General features: G+C 43.0%; 1 protein-coding gene across 3 annotated transcripts in view; it reads right to left on the bottom strand.

The window, feature by feature from the left end:
• Window positions 1-20,775, bottom strand: part of fam171b (family with sequence similarity 171 member B) — a 59,761-nt gene that overhangs the window by 31,574 nt on the left and 7,412 nt on the right. Inside the window, exon 2 of one of the 3 annotated variants that reach the window (XM_068035583.1) lies at window positions 237-1,466. The exons of the other annotated variants lie outside the window; for them this stretch is intronic. The gene's annotated coding sequence lies outside the window, so the exon portion shown is untranslated. The remainder of the gene's footprint in view (window positions 1-236; window positions 1,467-20,775) is intronic. 3 annotated transcript variants of the gene reach the window in all.

Below are 20,775 nucleotides of genomic sequence, written 5' to 3'. Positions count from 1 at the left end.
CCACTGCTAATACTACTACACTTTACCAATACTAATCTACCTTACCATTAACATACCCTACCAATACTAAAACATTACATATAATAGTAATAACCTCACCAATAGTAATAAACTTTATTTAAAAACATAAGATAAGACTCAGCTACCCACTTGCTATTTGTGATTAATATTTAATATTTTTAATGTTTTTAAACTCCCAGTTGTTTAGAATGAGTTCCCAAGCAGCAACTACTCACCAGCCAACCAATTCACTGCTTTCCTGTGATGTCACGGTTTGATTTTTTTTTCAACCTCTGGTGCGTAGAGGTAGATTCCTCACAGGTCCGCCGCTCCAGACTTTCTCCAGGTAAGCGGAAGGCCCCGAGCATGGGTGTGGATTTATTCTCTCCCCAGTAGGTTCCTCACAGGTCCGCCGCCGCTCCCACTCTCTCCAGGCATGTGAAAGCCCCAAGCCTGGGTGTGGATTTATTCTCTCTCGGGTAGGTTCCTCACAGGTCTGCCGCCACCACTCCCAACTCTCTCCAGGAAGTGAGTGGATTTACAGGAAAAAAATTTCAATGTGAGAACAAGTTCAGCCAGGCGGAGGTGGGGGGTGGTGGTGGTGGATGGGAACTGGGTGGGCCTCCGTTGAAGGAAGAAGCAAAGTGCTCTCAGACCTTCCAGGTGGAGGATGGAAGTGTAGAGAGATTGGATGTCAAGGTAAAAAGCAGACAGAACCAGGAAACTGGAAACTGCTGAAGAGGTGGAGGATCTCAAAAGATGTAGGTGGGAAGAGACTGGACAAGAGGAGAGAAAAAAAAAAGATTTGAGATAGGAAGAAATCAGTTCTTTGGGGCAAGAACAGGCTGAACTGAGACCGGTTTGTGGATCTTGGGAAGGAGGTAAAAGGGGAATGTTTGGGGTTGGGGGAACTTGAGGTTGGGAGCTGTGGAGAGGAGATGAGGATAGCTTGATTTTCAGTGGTGACGTCATGGTCCAGTGGGAGTTAAGGGGAGGTGGCAGAGAGTTTGCCTTCAGTCTGAACTAGGAAGAGGTCAGTTTGCCACACAACAGCACCACCTTGTCAGCAGGTTTGATGAAAATGTTAGGGTTGGACCTGAGAGAACGAGGTGCTGCAAAGTCAAAGAGAGATAGGTTAGAATGAGTGAGGGGAGCAGAGAAATTAAGATGGCCGATGTCACGCCAGCAGTTCTAAATTAAAAGATCTAGAGAGGATATGAGGACAGAGGGAGGAGTTCAAGTGAAAGGAAAATTCTGAAGGTGGAAGAAAGGGTCTGTTGTGCAGGAAAGGCTCCTGGTCAAATTGAATGTTCAGGGTCAGAGAGAGGAACATCAGAAGGGATCGCGAAAACATTGCAAGAGGTGAGATTGGAAAGAGAGACGGGATCAGAGGAAAGTGAAGGGGAGAAAGGATCTGGAGGGGCTGTGGGTACCCATAAATTGTTGAAGTTTGTGATCCTGGATACCTGAAAAGGAAGAAAGAAGTTTTTGTTAAAGCACTGAATGAGGATGAAATGGAACTGTGGACCAGGAGAACTTTGAGATTGAGTGAATCGAGGCCACTGAAGAGAGAGATCAAGAGTGTGCATGGGGCAACGCATGGTGCTGAGCATGGATCTCAGAATGTGGCAAGAGCAGCGGTTTGAGGAACGTTGAATATCTTGGAGATATCTGTAATCATTAGGAAAATCAGAAGCCTGTCTCCAGTTCAGAATTGGATAGAATTTATTGAGACTGGAAGATATCACTCAAGATTACTGTGCAGCTTCACTGCAAATCAGTACTGATGTTCTGATCATGCTGCTCAACACCTCCATTTGGTTTCTAAGTTTTGACACTGATCTCCCTGTGCCTCGCCACTCTAAACACCCCCTTATTTTCCCTCCCTGACAGCTCCTTCTTAGGCCTTATGCACTGTTCTAATCATACTCAATTAAAGCTTCAGGAGCAGCAGCTCGTCCTTTTCCTTGGCACTCTGATCTCTACAATGACTTTAGTAACTTCAGATATATCCATTCTTTTCCTTTGCAGTTGTGCTGATAATGTCAGTGCGTGGAGGGGGATGCTAGCTGATATTTCAGGTTTCTAACCTTCGTCAGAACACAGCTCCTGGGGAGGGTCCTCTCCCCTGCCTTTTAATTGCCTCAGTTATTTTTTAGTTTCAGGTGACAATTTCTACTAAACAATTGCAGATTATTAAACCTATGAATGTTCCTGTCACCTTGCCCCTCCTTCCCCGAAAACCTACTTTGACCTTTTCCAGGATCTGACAAGGTCCTGACTTTCTGAGACACAGATGGAACATTATTCAACTTCCGTCTGTGATTGGAGCATCTCCTTCAGTTTATTACTCTGCACTGTACAAAGGGGCTTACTCATCTTTCAGTTTTCAATGCTGAGGAAGAGATACAATTCGAGACATTACCCGTTGTCTTGTCTTTATAAATGCTGACTAAGCTGTTATGCATTTCATTCATTTTAAGTTTTTGCTTCAAGTCCCACTTTGGATAACTAAATGATAAAATAACCAGTGTAGCACTACGTGTGCAAACCATAAAGGTAGAAAGATTACAGGGAAACTGCAGAAATAGATTTTTGTTTCAGAATATGTTCAGAGACAATTACAAAATTATCTAAGCAAATTAAAATAAATCACAGGTTATGAATACTACATTTGTTGGCTGTGGAGTACTGGTTGTGTGTGATGGTAGTAGGATCACATAAAATGTCAGGGTACTTTTTTTGCAGAGGTTGTGGGGGTGGAGGGGGGGGGGGGGGGAGCAGAGGAAGGGCAGCGAGCATTTCACCACTGGTACATAAGCAGTGTGTACGCTAGCACTAAAACACTAGTAGTCTTTGCACCAATGTACCCCAAGTAGAACACTGCAGAATTAGTCAAACAGCAGTAGAAGAGAAAATCCCAACTCCATGATTATAGATAAGAAAGCAACAATGGTATCAACGCAAACAAAAAACGTTAAGACAGACACAGTGTGGACCATTTTGACTCCTAACTCTCTTTTGCTGAAAACTATTTTCTGGATAACAACTCTCATCTTGTGTTTTTTTTAAAAAAGGAACACTGTGTAATGTTTATTTTTGACTACTACATTTCGTAGATCTTGGTGTAAAGTCAACCTGGCGTAGAAGACGACCCCAAAAATCATGTTTTTACATATACTCAGTGTATAAGTCGACCTCTCCCACCACCCCTTTTGAGCCACAACATGCTATGCTCGCATGTGTAGTCAGTCTCAATTTTTCACCCCACAAATGCATGATTTACTTACTTACCTTTAAACTGGACACACAGGATCAAGCAGGCGATATGGGCTATGCTGCAAAGATGCGTGGAAGTTTAATACATGCCCACGCAGGGCAGACCCCATGTGGCAAATGACGAAGAGAAATGGGTCATCCAGCAAAACAAAAGTAGTATGAAGCTGGTTTCAAGCTAAAAGTTGTGTTATGATCAGGTGCAGAGGGGTTGAACGGCTCCCCTCTTTTCCCTCTCCTTGTATGACCACGACAGGTTTATTTCTTTTTGAAGTTGGTATAGTTGCCAATTCAGTGAATGTTTAACTGTTTATGTGCCATGGTCATAAAAAGAACCAATCGGACAGGTTTTCATGAGTTTAACAAAAAAAAGGTTAGTTTTACTGTACTTAAACCAATCCAATATTAAAAAAAAACACTTCAACTTTCTCACACACACACATACACACAAATAGATTACAGAGTGGAGAAAGATAGATTGGTCGAATTACAGTCTGTGAAGGTTGCTGACTCGGCTGGCTTCAGGCTGAATTCAATGGCTGAGCGACTTTCCTTTGGTGATCCTGAGGCTTCCGATTTAACAATTCTCCTGGAGACAGAAGCACAGCTGATTTCTTTCAAGGAATCTCTGTCTGCAGCAGAGGTATGCCTGGGTGATCACAGTCAGCAGGCAGGGTTCAAAGCTTGCAAGATAGACTGGAGAGAGAAAAGGACGGAGGGACCCCACTTGGGTCTTCTCTTATCAGCGTCTAGCTGCTTATCTCCCTGCTGCAGAGAAAAAAAAACAGCTTAAGCACATGGAGGGTGGGCCTGTCGCATGACCATCACCCAGTGATTCAAGCGTGGTGGTTACTCCTGTGTATTCCCTCATGCAACTTAAATCAGTCCATGTCTCGGAATTCTCACAGCTAGGGTCCCACTGTTCAAGTGAAGAAGTTTGAGTGGTTCGTCTCTATCAGTAGAATATTCAGGTAATGGCCTTGACACCTTGCTAACGGGAGCGGGATAGTTGGTTCACTCAGATTCCCCAGGTCATTGTTCTTGATGGGCCTGTGCTAACAGGCCGTCTCCATTTCAATGCATTGGAATGTGGAAAGTACAGTGATGCAAATTGGGGTGGTCATCTTTAGCTGCCAGCATTGAGTCACCTTTTATGTGTTTTTTTAAAATTCAATTCAGGTTTCCAGCCAGTGGATTAAAAATCTTCATTCAACATAGCACATTTCTGTGATAGTCATAACATTTGCTAACTTGTCAAATAACTGTGCTGCAGCGAGGAAATTTGGTGTTAGTGAAAAACTGGTGCGAGAATGGAAGAAGGAATCCATCCTGAAGAAGTAGTCAAAGACCAAACGCGCCACAAGAACAGGGACCATTCGCTGGCCTAATCTTGAGATTCATGCATCGGAATGGGTCCTCGAAAACAGTCAGAATGGTTACACTGTCACCAGAAATGCAATACATATATAAGCATTTAAGTGGGTGATATCAAACCCCGAGTCCAGGAAATATTTCAGAGCAACAGCTAGTTGGTGTAGCTGCTATATAGTACGAAAATGTCTAGCGTTGCGGTAGAAGACCAAGATTGCTCAGAGACTACCAAAAGACCTGGATGCCAAAATTACAAGTTTCCAGTCATTCATCATCAGACAGCGGCAAAAACACGAGTACCATTATGCCACATTGATAACATGGATGAAACACTCATGAATTTCAATGTGCTCAGCAACCGACTGTGGAGTGGAAAGGGTCAAAAACAGTTCTAGTGAAATATACAGGACATGAGATGACAAGATTCACGGTGGTACTTGCCTGCATGGCTGACGGAACAAAATTAAAGCCTATGGTAATTTTCAAATGTAAAACCATGCTGAACATCAAGTTCCCTGCAGGAGTTTTTGTGCATTTCCATGACAACAGTTGGATGAATGAGAATGGGGATCGATAATGCGTGGAATAGGCACCCTGATGACCTACGTAATGAATGCAACTTATTAGCGTGGGACATGTTCAGTTACCATATACCGATGCGATCAAGAGGTGCCTGCGAAGAAATAACACACACATTGCAGTTATACTGGGGTGGGGGGGGTCTAACGTCTGCAGTTCAATCTTTGGATCTGTGCCTCAACAAGCCATTCAAGGATCACGTTGGTGGCAAATGGAATAGGCGGATGGTTGATGGAGAAAAAACCTTCACAAAAAGAGTGGAAATATGCACGCTGCCCTGTTTGATCTTTTGTGTGGTTTCGTCACCTGCTATTTGTGCACAAACTATCAGATCATTCAAAAAATGTGGAATATCCAATTCCGTGGATGGAGCAGATGATTTGTTGAAGAGGGATGATTATGAAACTTAAAGTGCACATCTGATCCAGAGTGGGATCCTTACGATGATGCCATAGTCAAAGGGACTCAATGAATTCGATGAACTCTTTGCATCAGATGTCAAAGACAATGAATTTGACATGTTTTAAATGCTTTGATTGTGGTTAAAGATATCTTTGTAGAATTAATTTAGTCATTAAACTGTGCCACATTAATAAGAATTACCTGTGCTTTTTTTTCACATTTCAAAATGGCAACCACCCATACCGGCAGATCACATTTTATACACAACACATAAGCTGACCCCCATTTTTAGAACGATATTTGGAGGCTTCAAAGGTCAACTTCTATGCCACAATCTATAATAAATACGATTAATGCTTCTGTTACTTTGTATTCACTGGTTCAATATTATTCCGAAAGAAGCATGATACAATCTGAAAATAACAGATCAAGACATTTATTTTGCACACAGAAGAGTTAAGGTAATTGATGCTCATTAAGAACTACTAAAGGCTATGGTGGGCACAAGGATTAATATTAATACAATCCACTATTGTTGCAAGAACTAAAAGCCTTTGTGGGATATTTATCATGACAGATTGAATTGTAACTGAAAGAAATAAAACACTGATGGGAGGGGAAAAAAATGATCAATAAAAGCAAAATACTGCAGATGCTGGAAATCTGAAATAAAAACAAGAAATGCTGGAACCACTCAGCAGGTCTGGCAGCATCTTTGGAAAGAGAAGCAGAGTTAACATTTCGGGTCAGTGACCCTTCTTCGGACTTCCGAAGAAGGGTCACTGACCCGAAACGTTAACTCTGCTTCACTTTCCACAAAAAAAATGATCAAATTGCACAACAAAAGGAAAAGACAGTAACTTCCTGGGGGAATGGCCAATCAGAGGCTACAGTGCATCTCTCTTAAGCATCCCTCAGGATACAGGTAACAATTGGAACTGATAATTATATCTCTGCATCAAATGCTGTGCTGTAATCTATTGAAGCAAGGGACAAATAGCATTTGCAATACATTATGCTAATTGTCTACGGAGGATAAATGCAGTCTTGCAGAGGTTGTGTATATGATGTAGAAACTGAATGAGGCTTCTAAAAAGCACCACCTCCCACACTTACAGGCACTAGTGTCAACCACTTGGCAGTTTTTCCATTAGACAGCCGAAACCACCTCTCTTGGATATACTTCATGATAATGTCGATAATCAACCTACTAAATTTCCATTTACTCCACACAAATTTATTTATAATTTTTTTTTTATACTGTTTCACAGGATGTGGACGTCACTGACTAAGCCAGCATTTATTGCTTATCCCTAACTGCCCTTGAGAAGGTGGTGGTGGTGGTGAGCTGCCTTCTTGAATCGCTGCAGTCCATGTGGTGTAGGTTCATCCACAGTGCTGTTAGGGAGTTCCAGGATTTTAACCCAGTGACGGTGAAGGAGTGATGATGTAGTTTCAAGTCAGGATGATGTGTAATAATTTATTTCGAATTACTTTGATACAACCATCTAGAATATTAAAAATCTTATCTGTCTAAATGTAATGTGTGTCTATCTCTTCCCTTCCACCAATTAGATTGCAAAATCTTTTAAACCGGTCGTATTACAAAATGAGGAACCAAATCAGATCCAGAATCATGCCACCAGGAAGAAATAAGATGAAATTGTATGAGATATTACACACCACAATACTGTAACTAGAAAAGAAACATTTCAGTTTCACAGTATTTACTTGGACAAGAAATGAAGTGTACAATTATTTAGTAACTTTAATTAGAATGTGAAGAGGCAAATATCCCACTACCACATACATGGTAGCAATGCAGGTACAGCTCCTTTCTGCCCGCATGCACAACACACATGCGCAATACACAACAGCTGGCTAGATACACAGCCAAATTTATCTTTAGGCTGCAGTTTCTATCAAGGCCTCAGTGTTATTTTCAAGGTTTATCAAGCAAAATGAAAAAGGCACACTTGATACTGTATCATAAAATCATAGAATGGCCTCCTGTGCTGTAACTATTCGGCCTGTCATGTCTCTGCGAGAGCATCTCACTCCCCTGCATCTTCCCCATAGCTCTAAAATTTTTTATCTTCAGATAATCATCCAATTTCCTTTTGAAAGCCACACTCTCAGGCCTCCACCACACTCTCAGGCACTGCATTTCAGATCCTAACCACACTCTGCATTAAAAAGTTTTGCCTCATGTTGCCTTTGGTTCTTTTGCCATTTACCTTAAATTGGTGTCCTCTGGTTCTCAACCCTTCTGCCAATGGGAACAGTTTCTCCCTATCTACTCTATCCAGACACATGATGATTTTGAACACCTCTATCAAATCTTCTCTCAACTTTCTCTTCTCTAAAGAGAACAACCCCAGCCTCTCCAATCTATCCATGTATCTGAAGTCCCTCATCTCAGGATCCATTCTCATAAATCTTTTCTGCACCCTCTAATAATGCCTTCAGACCTTCACATCCTTCTGAAAGAGTGATGCCCAAAATTGGACACAATACTCCAGTTGAGGCTGAACCAGTATTTTATAAAAGGTTCACCACAACTTCCTTGCTTTTGTACTCTTTTCTTCTAATTATAAAGCCCAGGATCCGAATGCTTTTTTAACCACTTTCTCAACTTACTCTGCCACCTTCAAAGATTTCTGCACATATACCCCCAGGTCACTCTGCTCCTGCAGCCCCTTTAGAATTGTATCCTTTATTTTAGATTGCATCTCCTTGTTCTTCCTACTAAAATGCATCACTTCACACTTCTTGCAATTAAATTTCATCTGCCATGTATCCACCCATTTCCACTTTGTCCTCTTAAAGTCTACCACCATCCTCCTCACATTTCACAATACTTCAAAGTTTTCTGTAATCTGCAAATTTTGAAATTATGCCCTGGACACCCAAGTCTAGGGGCTGAATTTAAAGAGCCCGTTTGGAGCGGGAATGGAGGTATGGGGGGTTGGAGAATAACATTGGACATGTCCACCTGGGAATCCAACGTCGTGACGTTAGTTCCGGATTTAGTCAGTGGCGAGAAAGCACCAACGCCATCGACACCCTGACGCAACGGGACTGTAATTTAAATTGCGATTTGATGAGGGGCTTGGAGTTAAGTGCATGATGGACTGCCCTCACATGCCTTTGGATCTCCGGTCGTTGAAAGGCAGTGGCAACGACGCAAGGCCCAGTACCGCGATGGGTAGGCAGCCACGATCAGAACTGGATAGGGAAAGGGGGGGGGGGGGGGGAAAAGAGAGGTCATGGTCAGCCTACAGTGCTGTGTACTCTGCATGGGTGGGCTTGATCTCAGGTGGCAGTACCAGTTAGGCTTGGTCTCTGTTGGTCTGCATGGGTGGGCTTGGTCTTGGATGGCAGTACTGGGTGCCCACACTGCTGGGTGAGAGGGTCAGCTATCAACAAGGGTGGGCACTGAGGGCCATTAGCAAGACAGCCAAGAGCAGTAGCAACGGCAAAGCTGCCAAGATAGCTTCGTCTCAACAAGGACAGCAATCTGGAGGCCTACTGATCACCTGGCATCGGTTTCATACACCCTGTCTTTGTGGACCCCGTGGCGTGATGCCGTGCACCCAAGAGCAACAGCATCCAGCTATGCCAAGAAGGGTCCATCTGCGCCAGAGTGTGCACTGGACTCAAATCAGTTGCTTCCAAATGTCCTAGCAGCATTGTCATTGAAGACTACGGTTCTCCAGGGAGGCCGTCATCCACCTCTGTGCCCTGCGACAGTACAAGTTTCAACCTATGGGATTTGAGGGTCACCCTATGCTCTTGGCATTGAAAATCACTCTGGCACTTAACTTTTATGTGTCCAGATCTTTCTGAGGTTCCACCGGGGACATATGTGACGTCTCCGAGGCAGCAGCTCATCGCTGCATCAAGATGACCAATGCCTGTTCAAGAAGCCCGGCAACTATGTGCGCTACTGGACTGACCCCGACAGTCAGGCAGAGAGAGCCATTGGATTTGGGGCCATCACTGGACTCCCCCAGGTGCAAGGTGTGTCAGATTGCACACATGTGGCCATCAAGGCTCAAAAGGACCAACCAGCCATCTTCATCCACAGGAAGGGCTTTCATTTCATCAATATTCAACTGGTCTGCAACCACTGAAAGTGTTTCCTGCAGGTGTGTGCCCACTTCGAGAAGCGGCCACGACACCTACATATTTAGACAGTCCCAGGCACCACAGTGTTTGCAGGCTCCCTGCTCACCTTCAGGGATGAATTCTCAGGAACAAGAGTTACCCATTGAAGACATTGCTAGTGATGCCTGTGAGGAACCCTCACACTACAGCAAAGGAGAGGTACAACACTTGTAGCGATGAGAGGAGCCGCGACTGCAGATGAGATTCTGGTGCCTGAATCGATTCGGTGGAGCCCTGCATTAAGCCCAGTGAGGGTCTCCCATATCGTGGCAGTCTGCTGTGCTCTGCACAATCTAGTACTGCAGAGGGGGGAAGGCCTCCGCCAGTCTGTGAGGTCTCCCTGGCGTATAGGCCCATTTGTCCTGCAAGTGGAAAGAGGGACGTAGAAAGACTTCACAGGAACAGCAAAAGAACAGTTTTGCTAGGAACTACCCCTCATCCCTGATGGGGTTTCCTACATGGCTCCTCCCCATGTCCGCTCACAGGGGACATCATTGGGCTGAGCTCTGAAAGATGGCCTATCGCTGGGATGCATCCATGCATCTGCCAGGATGTGGTAATGCCTCACCCGGCCCTTGCCATCACCTTTGAGGTGACTCCCTCCCCATGTCACGCTGCCTCCCGCATAGCCACGTGCAAGCCCCAAAGAGGAGAGAAGTATAGAGGATTCACCTTGGCAGAACAAATAAGGTCATTGACTCTTTTCTTGCACTGGACCCAGTTGAGTTCGTTGACCCCACGGCTGCTTGCCTCCTTTGTGATCTCGATCCAGGCTCACTTGCTCAGAATGGAGGACCTCTTCTTGCCATCCCTTGGAAGGTGAACATCCCGCCTTTCCTTTTCCAGCTTAGAGGAGAATCTTGAGGGAGGCGTCGCTGAACCGTGGCGCCATCCAGTGTCTTTCACTTGACATGGTCCATGTTGGCTTCCTAAGAGCTTCTGGCCTTTGAGGGCTTGGCTGCAGCACAGTAGCGGAGGGACTCCAGGTACGGGTGGGGAGCAACACAGCAGCAGCAAAGGCAGTGAAGCAGCAGTTTAAGCAAGGCTGGCAGCTCTTTTTAAATATGGCGGCAGCACCTGCATTGTCTCCGCTGACAATGCCATCAGCTCCTTGCTGCCCACCCCAGTTGCGTAATTAGCTGGACTCCGCACCTCCATTATGTAAAGTGGCCACCCACTGTGTGATCGCCAGCTGCACGTGATGAGCGGCAACGACAACCACTTCCTGATCCGCCACCAGGACCTGCAACTGGTTCACTAAATTCACCAAGTCATTAATAGGACCACTGCTTTTAGTGATCTATAATACTGACCCCTGGTGACCCCCACTATATACCTTCCTCCAGTCCAAAAAGCAACCATTCACCACTATTCTGTTTTTTGTCACTCAGCCAATTTCATATCCATGCTGCCACTGTCCCTTTTATTCCGTGGGTTTTAACTTTGCTGTTATGTGGTGCTTTATCAAACGTCTTCTGGAAGTCCACAGGCCAGTCAGTTTAACTTCGGTGGTGGGGTAACTTCCAGAAACAATAGTTCAGCACAAAATGAATAGACACATGAACAAATGCTGGTTAATTAAGGAAAGGCAGCATGGATTTGTAAAGGGGAAATTGTGCTTAACTAACCTGCTGGAGTTTTTTGAAGAGGTAACAGAGAGGGTTGATGAGGGCAATGCTGATGATGTGGTGGACATGGACTTCAAAAGGCCATTTGATACAGTGCCGCAAAACAGACTTGTGAGCAAAGTTCTAGCTCATGGAATAAAAGGGATAGTAGCAACACAGATATGGAATTGGCTGTGTGACAGGAAATGAAGTTGTGGTTAATGGATGTTTTTCAGACTCGAGGAAGGTTTGTAGTGGAGTTCCCCAGGTATCAGTGTTGGGATCCTTGGTCTTCCTGATAATGTATTAATGACCTAGACAAATGCGCACAGGGCATAATTTCAAAATTTGCAGATGATACAAAACTTGGAAGCATTGAGAACTGTGAAGAGGATAGCATAGAACTTCAAAAGGACATAGACAGTTGGCGGAATGGGCGGACAAGTGGCGCAGTGGTTAGCACCGCAGCCTCACAGCTCCAGCGACCCGGGTTCGATTCTGGGTACTGCCTGTGCAAAGTTTGAAAGTTCTCCCTGTGACCGTGTGGGTTTTTGCTGGGTGCTCCGGTTTCCTCCCACAGCCAAAGACTTGCAGGTTGATAGGTAAATTGGCCATTATAAATTGCCCCCAATATAGGTAGGTGGTAGGGGAATTGAGGTAAGGTGGGGATGTGGTAGGAATATGGGATTAATGTAGGATTAGTATAAATGGGTGGTTGATGGTCGGCTCAGACTCGGTGGGCCGAAGGGCCTGTTTCAGTGCTGTATCTCTAAATAAATAAAATAATAAGTGGCAGATGAAGTTCAATGCTGTCAAGTGATTCATTCTGGTTGGAAGAACATGGAGGCACAACATAAAATAAAGGGTACAACTCTACAGGGGCAGGAGCAGAGGGACCTGGGGGTATACGTGCATAAGTCAATGAAGGTGGCAGGACTGGTTGTGAGAGCGTTTAATAAAGCATACAGCATCCTGGGCTTTATTAATAGGGGCACAGAGTACAAGAACAAGGAGGTTGTGTTGAACTTGTATAAAAGACACTGCTTCGGCCTCAGCTGGAGTATTGCATACAGTTCTGGGCACAGCATTTTAGGAAAGATGTGAAGGCATTGGAAAGAGTGCAGAAAAAATTCACGAGAATGGTTCTAAAGTTAAGGAACTCCAGTTATGAAGATAGATTGGAGAGGTTGGGACTACATTGTGGGATTGAGTTTATTTTATTATAGAACTGTTAGAACTTAGTTGTCATATCCTTAACAGTTAAAGTTGTATTCCATATGTAATCTAACCACAAAGCAAGAAGTTAGCTAAACTTCTGGACAAGTCATGACATATCAAGTCCCTTTATTAAAAGTCGTAAGACTGTGGATGACCCCAGGGAGACTGTTAGCTTTTAAACTGGCAAATCCGTCAATGAAGGCAACAGGGCATCCGTCTGGACAGGAAGCTGTGAAACGCGATAAGCGCACATCAATCCCATTAAGTGGTCACTGTGGTTGAATAGCCACTGCAGGGTAGCACCAGATCAAGATATGACCTTTTAGAAAGGAATCACAGAGTCAAGGAAGTTTGAATCTGGGGGCATCCCCCCCCCCACCCCACTTTACTGAATGACAATGACTTAAACCAGGCTCAAAGTACCATCATGGAAGGGCAATTAGGTAATGACAGACCAATCAGATGAACAGAAACAGAGTTTTACCTAATGTGGCACAGATCCAAGCTGAGAAAGGTGTATAAAGTAAGAATTTGTAAGACCCCAAAAGCGCACATCATCAAGAAAGACGACAGAGCATAGATTTCAATCAAGAGACAAGGCCCCGCAGTTAACTGGAGATTGAGGAACAGTGTTCCATCATGAACACAACTGCTGACCACTGCCCTTTGCTAATTATCAAGGTTTTGTGCTTATTATGGAAAACCTAAAGTCTGTGAAACTTGTGAATGCACCTTCGTACCAGCGTGGTTTTGTCACTAGTCTGAGCTGTGAGTTCCTCTTAGATCTGCTCTCCCAACTTACACTGTAATTGTAATTGATCCAAGTCTTACAACTAAATTAAAGCAAACCCCAGATCTTACAGTTTTCCTTAGAGAAGCGAAGGCTGAGATGTGATTTGATAGAGGTATTCCAAATCATAAGGGGTCTGGTCAGAGAGATAGGGAAAAACTGTTCCACTTGTGAAACAATTGAGAACAAGAGGGCAGAGATTTAAAGTAATTGGCAAAAGAAGCAAAAGCAGCACAGGGAAAAAAATTTTCATGCAGCAAGTGGTTAAGGTCTGGAATGCACTGCCTGAGAATGTGGTGCAGGCAGGTTCAACTGAGGCAATCAAAAGAGAATTAGACGGTTATCTGAAAAGGAAGTATGTTAAGAGTTACAGGGAGAAGACAGGGGAATGGCACCAGGTGATTTGCTCATTTGGAGAGCCGGTGCAGACAACAGGGACCGAACGGCCTCCTTCTGTGATGTCCATGTACACCACACCAACCACATGATCCTCATGTTACCTCATCGAAAAAAAAAAATCAAGCTAGTTAAACACGATTTGCCCTTAACAAATCCGTGCTAGCTTTCCTTAATTAATTCACATTTGTTCTTCAGACTGTTAATTTTTTCCCAAATTATTGTTTCTAAAGCTTTCCAATCACCCAAGTTAAACTAACTACAGTTGCTAGGGTTTATCCTTACACCCTTTTTTGAACAAGGGTGTAACATTTGCAATTCTCCAGTACTCTGGCACCACCCTCGAGTCCAAAGGAAGAAAGACTGGAAGATTCTGGCCAGTGCCTCTGCAATTTCAATCCTTACTTCCCTCAGTATCCTTGGATGCATCTGATCTGGTCCTGGTGACATCAACTATATGTACAACCAGCCAATCCAATACCCACAGTTTAGCAATTTTTAACCCATCTAGAATCTCAATTACATCCTCCTTCACTATGACTTTGGCAGCATCTTCTTCCTAGGTAAAGGGAGATGCAAAGTATTCATTTAGTACCTCAGTCATGCCCTTTGTCTCCATGCGTAAATCTCCATTTTGAACCCGAATCAGCCCCACTCCTCCTTTTACCATCTTTTTACGATTTATATATCTTGTTTGTAAGTATATATAATCCCTCATATATCCAGTAAAGATTACTCCTCTTTCATATTACAAGTATCTCACTCTACTGCTGGAATGACAACACAAAGGAGGCAGATAATGAAACAGACGCGGTACTAACATAAGCTGTGCATACAATGTGTGAACAGCTATAGGAGCTCAGCTCAAAACTAGAAGCTATTCTGGGATTCACATGACAGTCAAATGGTCCTAAATTTGCTCTTTTACCCAACTCCAAATTACTAGATACAGAGCTGTAACTCATTTCCAGATACAATAATAATTATTCTAGGTGTTTGCTAAATACTAGCTGCAACTTTTGTGGCAATGATTATATTCAGTGTTACAAGAGAGCTATTTTTTGTAAAATATGTTTTAAAGGACTTGTAGTTGAACTATGGACATTGATTCATCTGGAAACTTGGAGATGATCGACTTTTTTTTCTCCAAAAGGTCACCAGAAGGTTACCTGGACTTGGCTTATAAATAAGCCCTTACTGGAAGGCATTTGTTTTCAGATAAAATACCAGCAGGGAGCTTCTTGTTTTGACTTGGGGAGGTGTTTACAAAGAAGCAACAGGTCATGATTTTTGGACATCAGAAGGCTTGAGTTTTAGAATGTTTTTGGTTTCACGTTGAATCGTTACAGTTGGTTTTTGCCTGCCAAGAAAAACCCAGCTCATCTCTCTCTCTCTCTCGGAAAGAAACACTGCATATCCTGTGTGTCAGTCTCTTCTTTCCTCCTGTATTTGAAGAAACCCTGCTTACTGAAGGTGTGGAAACAGAAACTCCTGTTGCCGCATGGCTTATCTTTTGCCTGCATTTCTTGGAAAGACTACCCAAACTGATCTTCAACAATCGCCTAGAAAGAACTGTTCTAGGAAGATCCCAGTGACAGCTGCCTATACGCATTCGGGACGACAAACCAAAACAAAGGACGTCTTTCCATATGGTTACGACCGGCCGCTCCTGTCAAAGCCCCAATCAAAATATACGATTCTGATTGTGGTGGGACCAACGCACTGTTAATTCAATCCCGTCGCTCCACAGATTGGCTATCATTTAAAAACGTTCCAAATTAAAGAAAGACCCAACCAAATTGTACCATCTATTAACCCCCAAATGAGGCTAACCAAACCAGGGGTCTTTAAATCAATAAATTAACTCTTTAATTAGAAGAACTAAATTCTTAAACACTATGAAGATATAAACAACATTTAAAATAGAAAAAATTAGAGTCCTTGCAAATTTACAATCCAATGTTGCTCGAAGTCCTCACAATGTTGCTTTCCTTCTCTAGCGAATTTCAACAATTAATGACTTGCAGACACTTTCAACAGAATCAAATTGACTTTAGCGATTTTGAGGGATAAAAGATTGTCACAGTCTAACTTCCCTTTCTTCAATTTAAATTACCAGAGATCTCGGTTTTGGCTTGATTTTTTTTTAAAGAATTTTGAGATATAATAATAAACAGACTAAAATCCTCTTCCTTCAGTTTAAATGGTTGAGAGCTTTCTTCAGGTGTGCTCATCACGGCTGTGTCCTCTGTGTCTGTCTGTGTTAGAATAAACTGTCTTACTAACTGCCAGTTCAAAACTGAACTGTAACAAATGTATTGCATCAGGCTCACTCCCAGTGGCTATATCTATGGTATCGTGAATGCACCCTTTGAATCGCAGTCTCCAAATGGCTGTTTCTAAGGCAATGAAAATGCACCTTCCGATAGCTCCTAAGGCTTGCTGGTTCTTAAAGCAATATTGATCCTTTGCAAGCCTTAAAGGCAAAGCGTATATTCCGGAAAAAAAACAACAGGACCATGACAATAAGTTCCCAACTGTTCCCCTTCTATGGCTATTTGCTCAGATTTAATCCACCACTGCATAATGCCAAGTTGAGCTTCAAATCCTTATCCATCAACAATAACATCTAATGGTTCTGCTGAAACCATTTCCACCCTCTCTGGACCCACCTTTTGTTTCTTTACTCATCCCATTATCAACATATTTAGCCTTGCACCATCATCCCTCGTCATCTACTCACTTCTGCCCTCCCTTCCAGACCATCCACTTTGTTCTTTCCTTTACATCCCCCTTTTTCACTGGCTCTACATTTGCTTATAAACTGTTATATCTCCAGCCTCTTCCAGTTCCGACGAAAGGTCATTAACTTGAAACATGTTTTCCGCTCCAGAGATGCCAGCTGACTTGCTAAGTGTTTCCGGCATTCTTTGCTTTTATTCCACCTAATTCCACGTTCACTTCATCCCATACTCTTCCCTACTGATCCCACATCAATGAAACCCCGAACAACTCCTCCACTATTTCTAGGCTTAACTTCTCCAATTGTCTCCTTACCGGTCTCCTAAATTCCACTCTATATAAATTCCAACATGTTGAATACTGATCACCATAATCTTGTCCTACATTAAATCCTGTTCATCTATTAACTTGCCTTATAACTTCCTTATAACCCAACCCAAAAACCTCACCCTTCCCATCCTCACTCCTCCTTTACTATGGACTGCTGTCTATTAAAATATTGAATGATATTTTGGAGTAGAGTAAACTATAGTAAACCATCTGAATATGGATTAAAGGCACATTTTACTTGGAATAACTCAGTGATAATTGTGTACCCACTGAAGAGTTTACCTTTATTAATGGTGGCGAGTCAGAGACTGCCATTTCATTTTGGCATTAGATGATGTGAAGAAACCCATCTAGCAATCATGCTCCTAGCTTATGATGTGATCAGAGTACCAGAATTAATAACAGACTTATCGTTGACTCCCAGGCATGCAGAATTCCATGTGTCCTCCCAGAAAAATTATTTAAAGTGTGAAAGTGCTCAATGTTGAATGTATATTTGGATTCAGAGGTCCTGCAAAGAGTCATTGTTGCAGTACAAAAATTCTAATGCAACACTGGCTCTTTTCAGAACCTCTGATAATCTAAACATGCATGAGATCAGAAATTGTCCTAGAGTGCCAATATTCCTTAAAATATTTAATAGCTCCCATTTATTTTCTGTTCTTTCCACTAACTTTCAATCAGTTTAATAATATACACCATACAGTTCCCATCCTTTGCATATATTTCTGACAGGGGTCTAGGAAAATACATGCACTTGACAGCTGTGCACATATCAGTTCTCAGTACACAATCCCAGTCCCCATCCCTTCCATAAATAAATACACGAGGAATTGGAAATCTTTCAGATTAAACTGATCCCAATAATCATTTCCCAGAAGGGACCGATCACAGATTTCCACCTCAGCAATGCCTATTTTGCCTGCAGGGAGGCTTTCTCCACATTACTGCCAAGTTATACTGGCAGTTTGAACGTGAACCACCATATGGTGACTCAGAAGCCTGCTTTTCTGCCACTCCAGATTTCAGTCAACTACACAGAGATATCACCAATTACAGCAAATGGAGAGATTCTAGTGCTCAGAACCCAGAGACAGGACGTCACGCTCAGAAACAGAATCAAAGTGCAACATGATGCAATCACTCCCCATTGCTCTTTCAGCAAGATCAATAACTGAGCAGCTCTTCAGTCAGCCATATGCGCCTGCTTTCTGATATCAGGGCAAAGACGTACACGCTGAATTTAACTCACTCTTCTTTTCGGATACCTGCCAAATTCCAAAAGATTGGCAACAGTCAGAAAGATTCAGTAAAATACTATGCTCTCTCCATCCATCAGATTTGGCAAATCTCACATTGTTACTTTGATGAAAGCGCCGGCTGCACAAGACCTGCTGGCCAGGAGCCCATAGCATGAACATAATACTAAAGCAACTTTGGACCTTCTACACAATTTAATATCTCACCAGTCATGACATTTACTCAGTAAACCAACAGGGACACTATTGCTGACTTAGATATTGAATGACACAAAAAGTGCTTGAAAAACAATGTAGCTGTCAATATTGAAAGAATGTTAGGCATGACATTTATGACCTGTACCAGTGTTACTGCTTGCAAACCATTTAAAAATAGAGCCTTGATTCCTTCTATGGTTATAATTATACTGTAACTACTGGTCTGAGACTAGTTACAGTATTGGCTCCAAACAGGCAGTACCTTACCTGTACTGCCTGGCTTCAATTCGAATTCCCCTCACCAGAAGAAAGCTCTGCACATGTGCATTTAATGGCTTGTCCAGAGCTCTCTTATGGTTGCAATTTTGTAATAGCTTGAATGGTGGCGTCAGAAGTGTTCACATTATCAAAACAGTTAAATAAGATCTAAGCGAGTTTAAAAACGGAGTAGTTTTTTTAAAAATCAGCTTCGCAGAAATTATACTGCAGCCAGTGTCAAACCCAGCAGCGTGACACGATCTCCTCTTCACATCAATGTTGAAGCTGCAGCACAAGCACATTCTAAGAATGATGAGCATCAAAATATTTTACATTTTTAAACTGATTATGATGCCATGATGCACACAAACCAAGGATGGGGGACATGGTGGAATGGGAATATCTGTTCACTGCTTAAGCTGTGCTTGCAATCTACATAGAGTCATGAGAAACAAAACACTGAAAGAAATGCATGTGCTGGATGGGGAGTCTATAACAGTGGAATTATTATTAACCATAATATTGCCAAAAAAGATCAATTTACTCTTTGGGAGTTCCAGTAATATCTCGTTGTAGAAAATAGAGTTCAAACAGGAATGCAACATAGATTAAGTCCAGTCAGGCTTCAATCAAACAATTGTATACCCATCTGACTTGTACTGGAAATGCATTATTGAAACATGATCCTGATGTCTGATGATCTAATGAGGTACTTAAGTAATTCTGCTTTCAAATCACTCCTTTTTTTTTAATGACAGCTTTACAATAACTCAACCAAATCGCTGTTGGGGAAGGGGGGGGGGGGGGGGGGGTGGGGGGGGGGGGGGGAAATACTTGCTTTCTTAAAGCATAAAAATAAAATGATGGGAAACCCACATCATGAAATGTTGTGTCATTAATTGGTATTTTGTGGATGATTAAATGGTATATTCACTGTCCTATGCGAACACATAATTCAGTAGCTTGTGAGGACATTTGATATTGCCGTTAGCATCTCCTTAAAGTGTGGTGCAACTTTTTTTTTTAATTTAGGACAAGGATGGCCAAGCTTTTACAGCATTAAGCAGCGTATCTACATGGCACAATTACTGAGTGGGCTACAAAAAATTAAAATCCTTTTGTCAGGAGTAAACATCACAGAAAGAACTTGAACTCAGCCCACCTGGTGGAAACCAAAAGGTGGGCACATGAAATTGGCCAAGAGGCGTGTGGCTTTCCCGCCAGGTGAAACCAGAAGGAAGAGGAGCTGGGACCAGAAGATGCGCAATCAGGCAAGTTTTCTTTAAACATTCCTTGTGGACCCAGAAGATACAAGAATGGTCCTCAGAGCCCCACAAATTCAAGTCTCCTCTGCTTCAGGCTTCCTCCTTGCTAATCAAGAGACCCTTCCAAAACCTTCCTCTCATGACTCACCCATGTCTTCTGCCCACCACCCCGGGACAATCCACTCACATCCACCAGCCTGCATGATGGGGTCATGCAGATATGACCCATGAGTCACAATCTCCTGGGACTCACTGTCGACGTCAGGGGGTTATGGTACTCAATCTGGCCTCTGCCCAACCGATTTTCGTTCAGAGTTAAAATCAGGACTAATGTCCCACAGAACCATTTTTTTCTACTAAAATTTTTTGCAGAGTTATTGAAGAAACATCTGTAAAATCCAAGCTCCCACACAGCAAAAATCTGAACCCACCATGGCAGAAAAGTGAAAGCCCTGTAGATGGAAACACTGGTCAGTTTATTTGTCATCCCCTGACCTCTGCTCCTCCACCCTGGTTCGCTGTTGCCACTGGCAACATTGACACTCCCACTGTGGATGTGTCTCCCAGGTCAGGTGTACCCTTACGCCAATGCATCTTTCTTGTCCACTGCACTGCCACTGGTGTGTCCTTCACGTCCAGCAAGAACGTAAAGAAGTGCACAACGTAGAAACTTCAATTACTAAATCTGCCAGCCCAGGATGGCAGACAAAGATTGAATGATGCAAAAGGGTTAGTCCTTCATTGACCTAAAAGCAGTTTTCTTCAATTCTCAAACCAAGCAATGTCAATCGCATAGTCAGACAGTCTTCATTGCACACCAAAGTGAATAGAACAGTGGGTCGAGTGAAATGAGCTCAGGCCCACATGTTATTTAGCATATATTGTCACCTAAATTTATTCTGGATATAATTTTG

This window comes from Heterodontus francisci, chromosome 7 (genome assembly GCF_036365525.1).
Source record: "Heterodontus francisci isolate sHetFra1 chromosome 7, sHetFra1.hap1, whole genome shotgun sequence".
In the NCBI taxonomy this organism is placed as follows: Eukaryota; Metazoa; Chordata; class Chondrichthyes; order Heterodontiformes; family Heterodontidae; genus Heterodontus; species Heterodontus francisci.
This window is presented reverse-complemented; position numbering and strand designations above follow the sequence as displayed.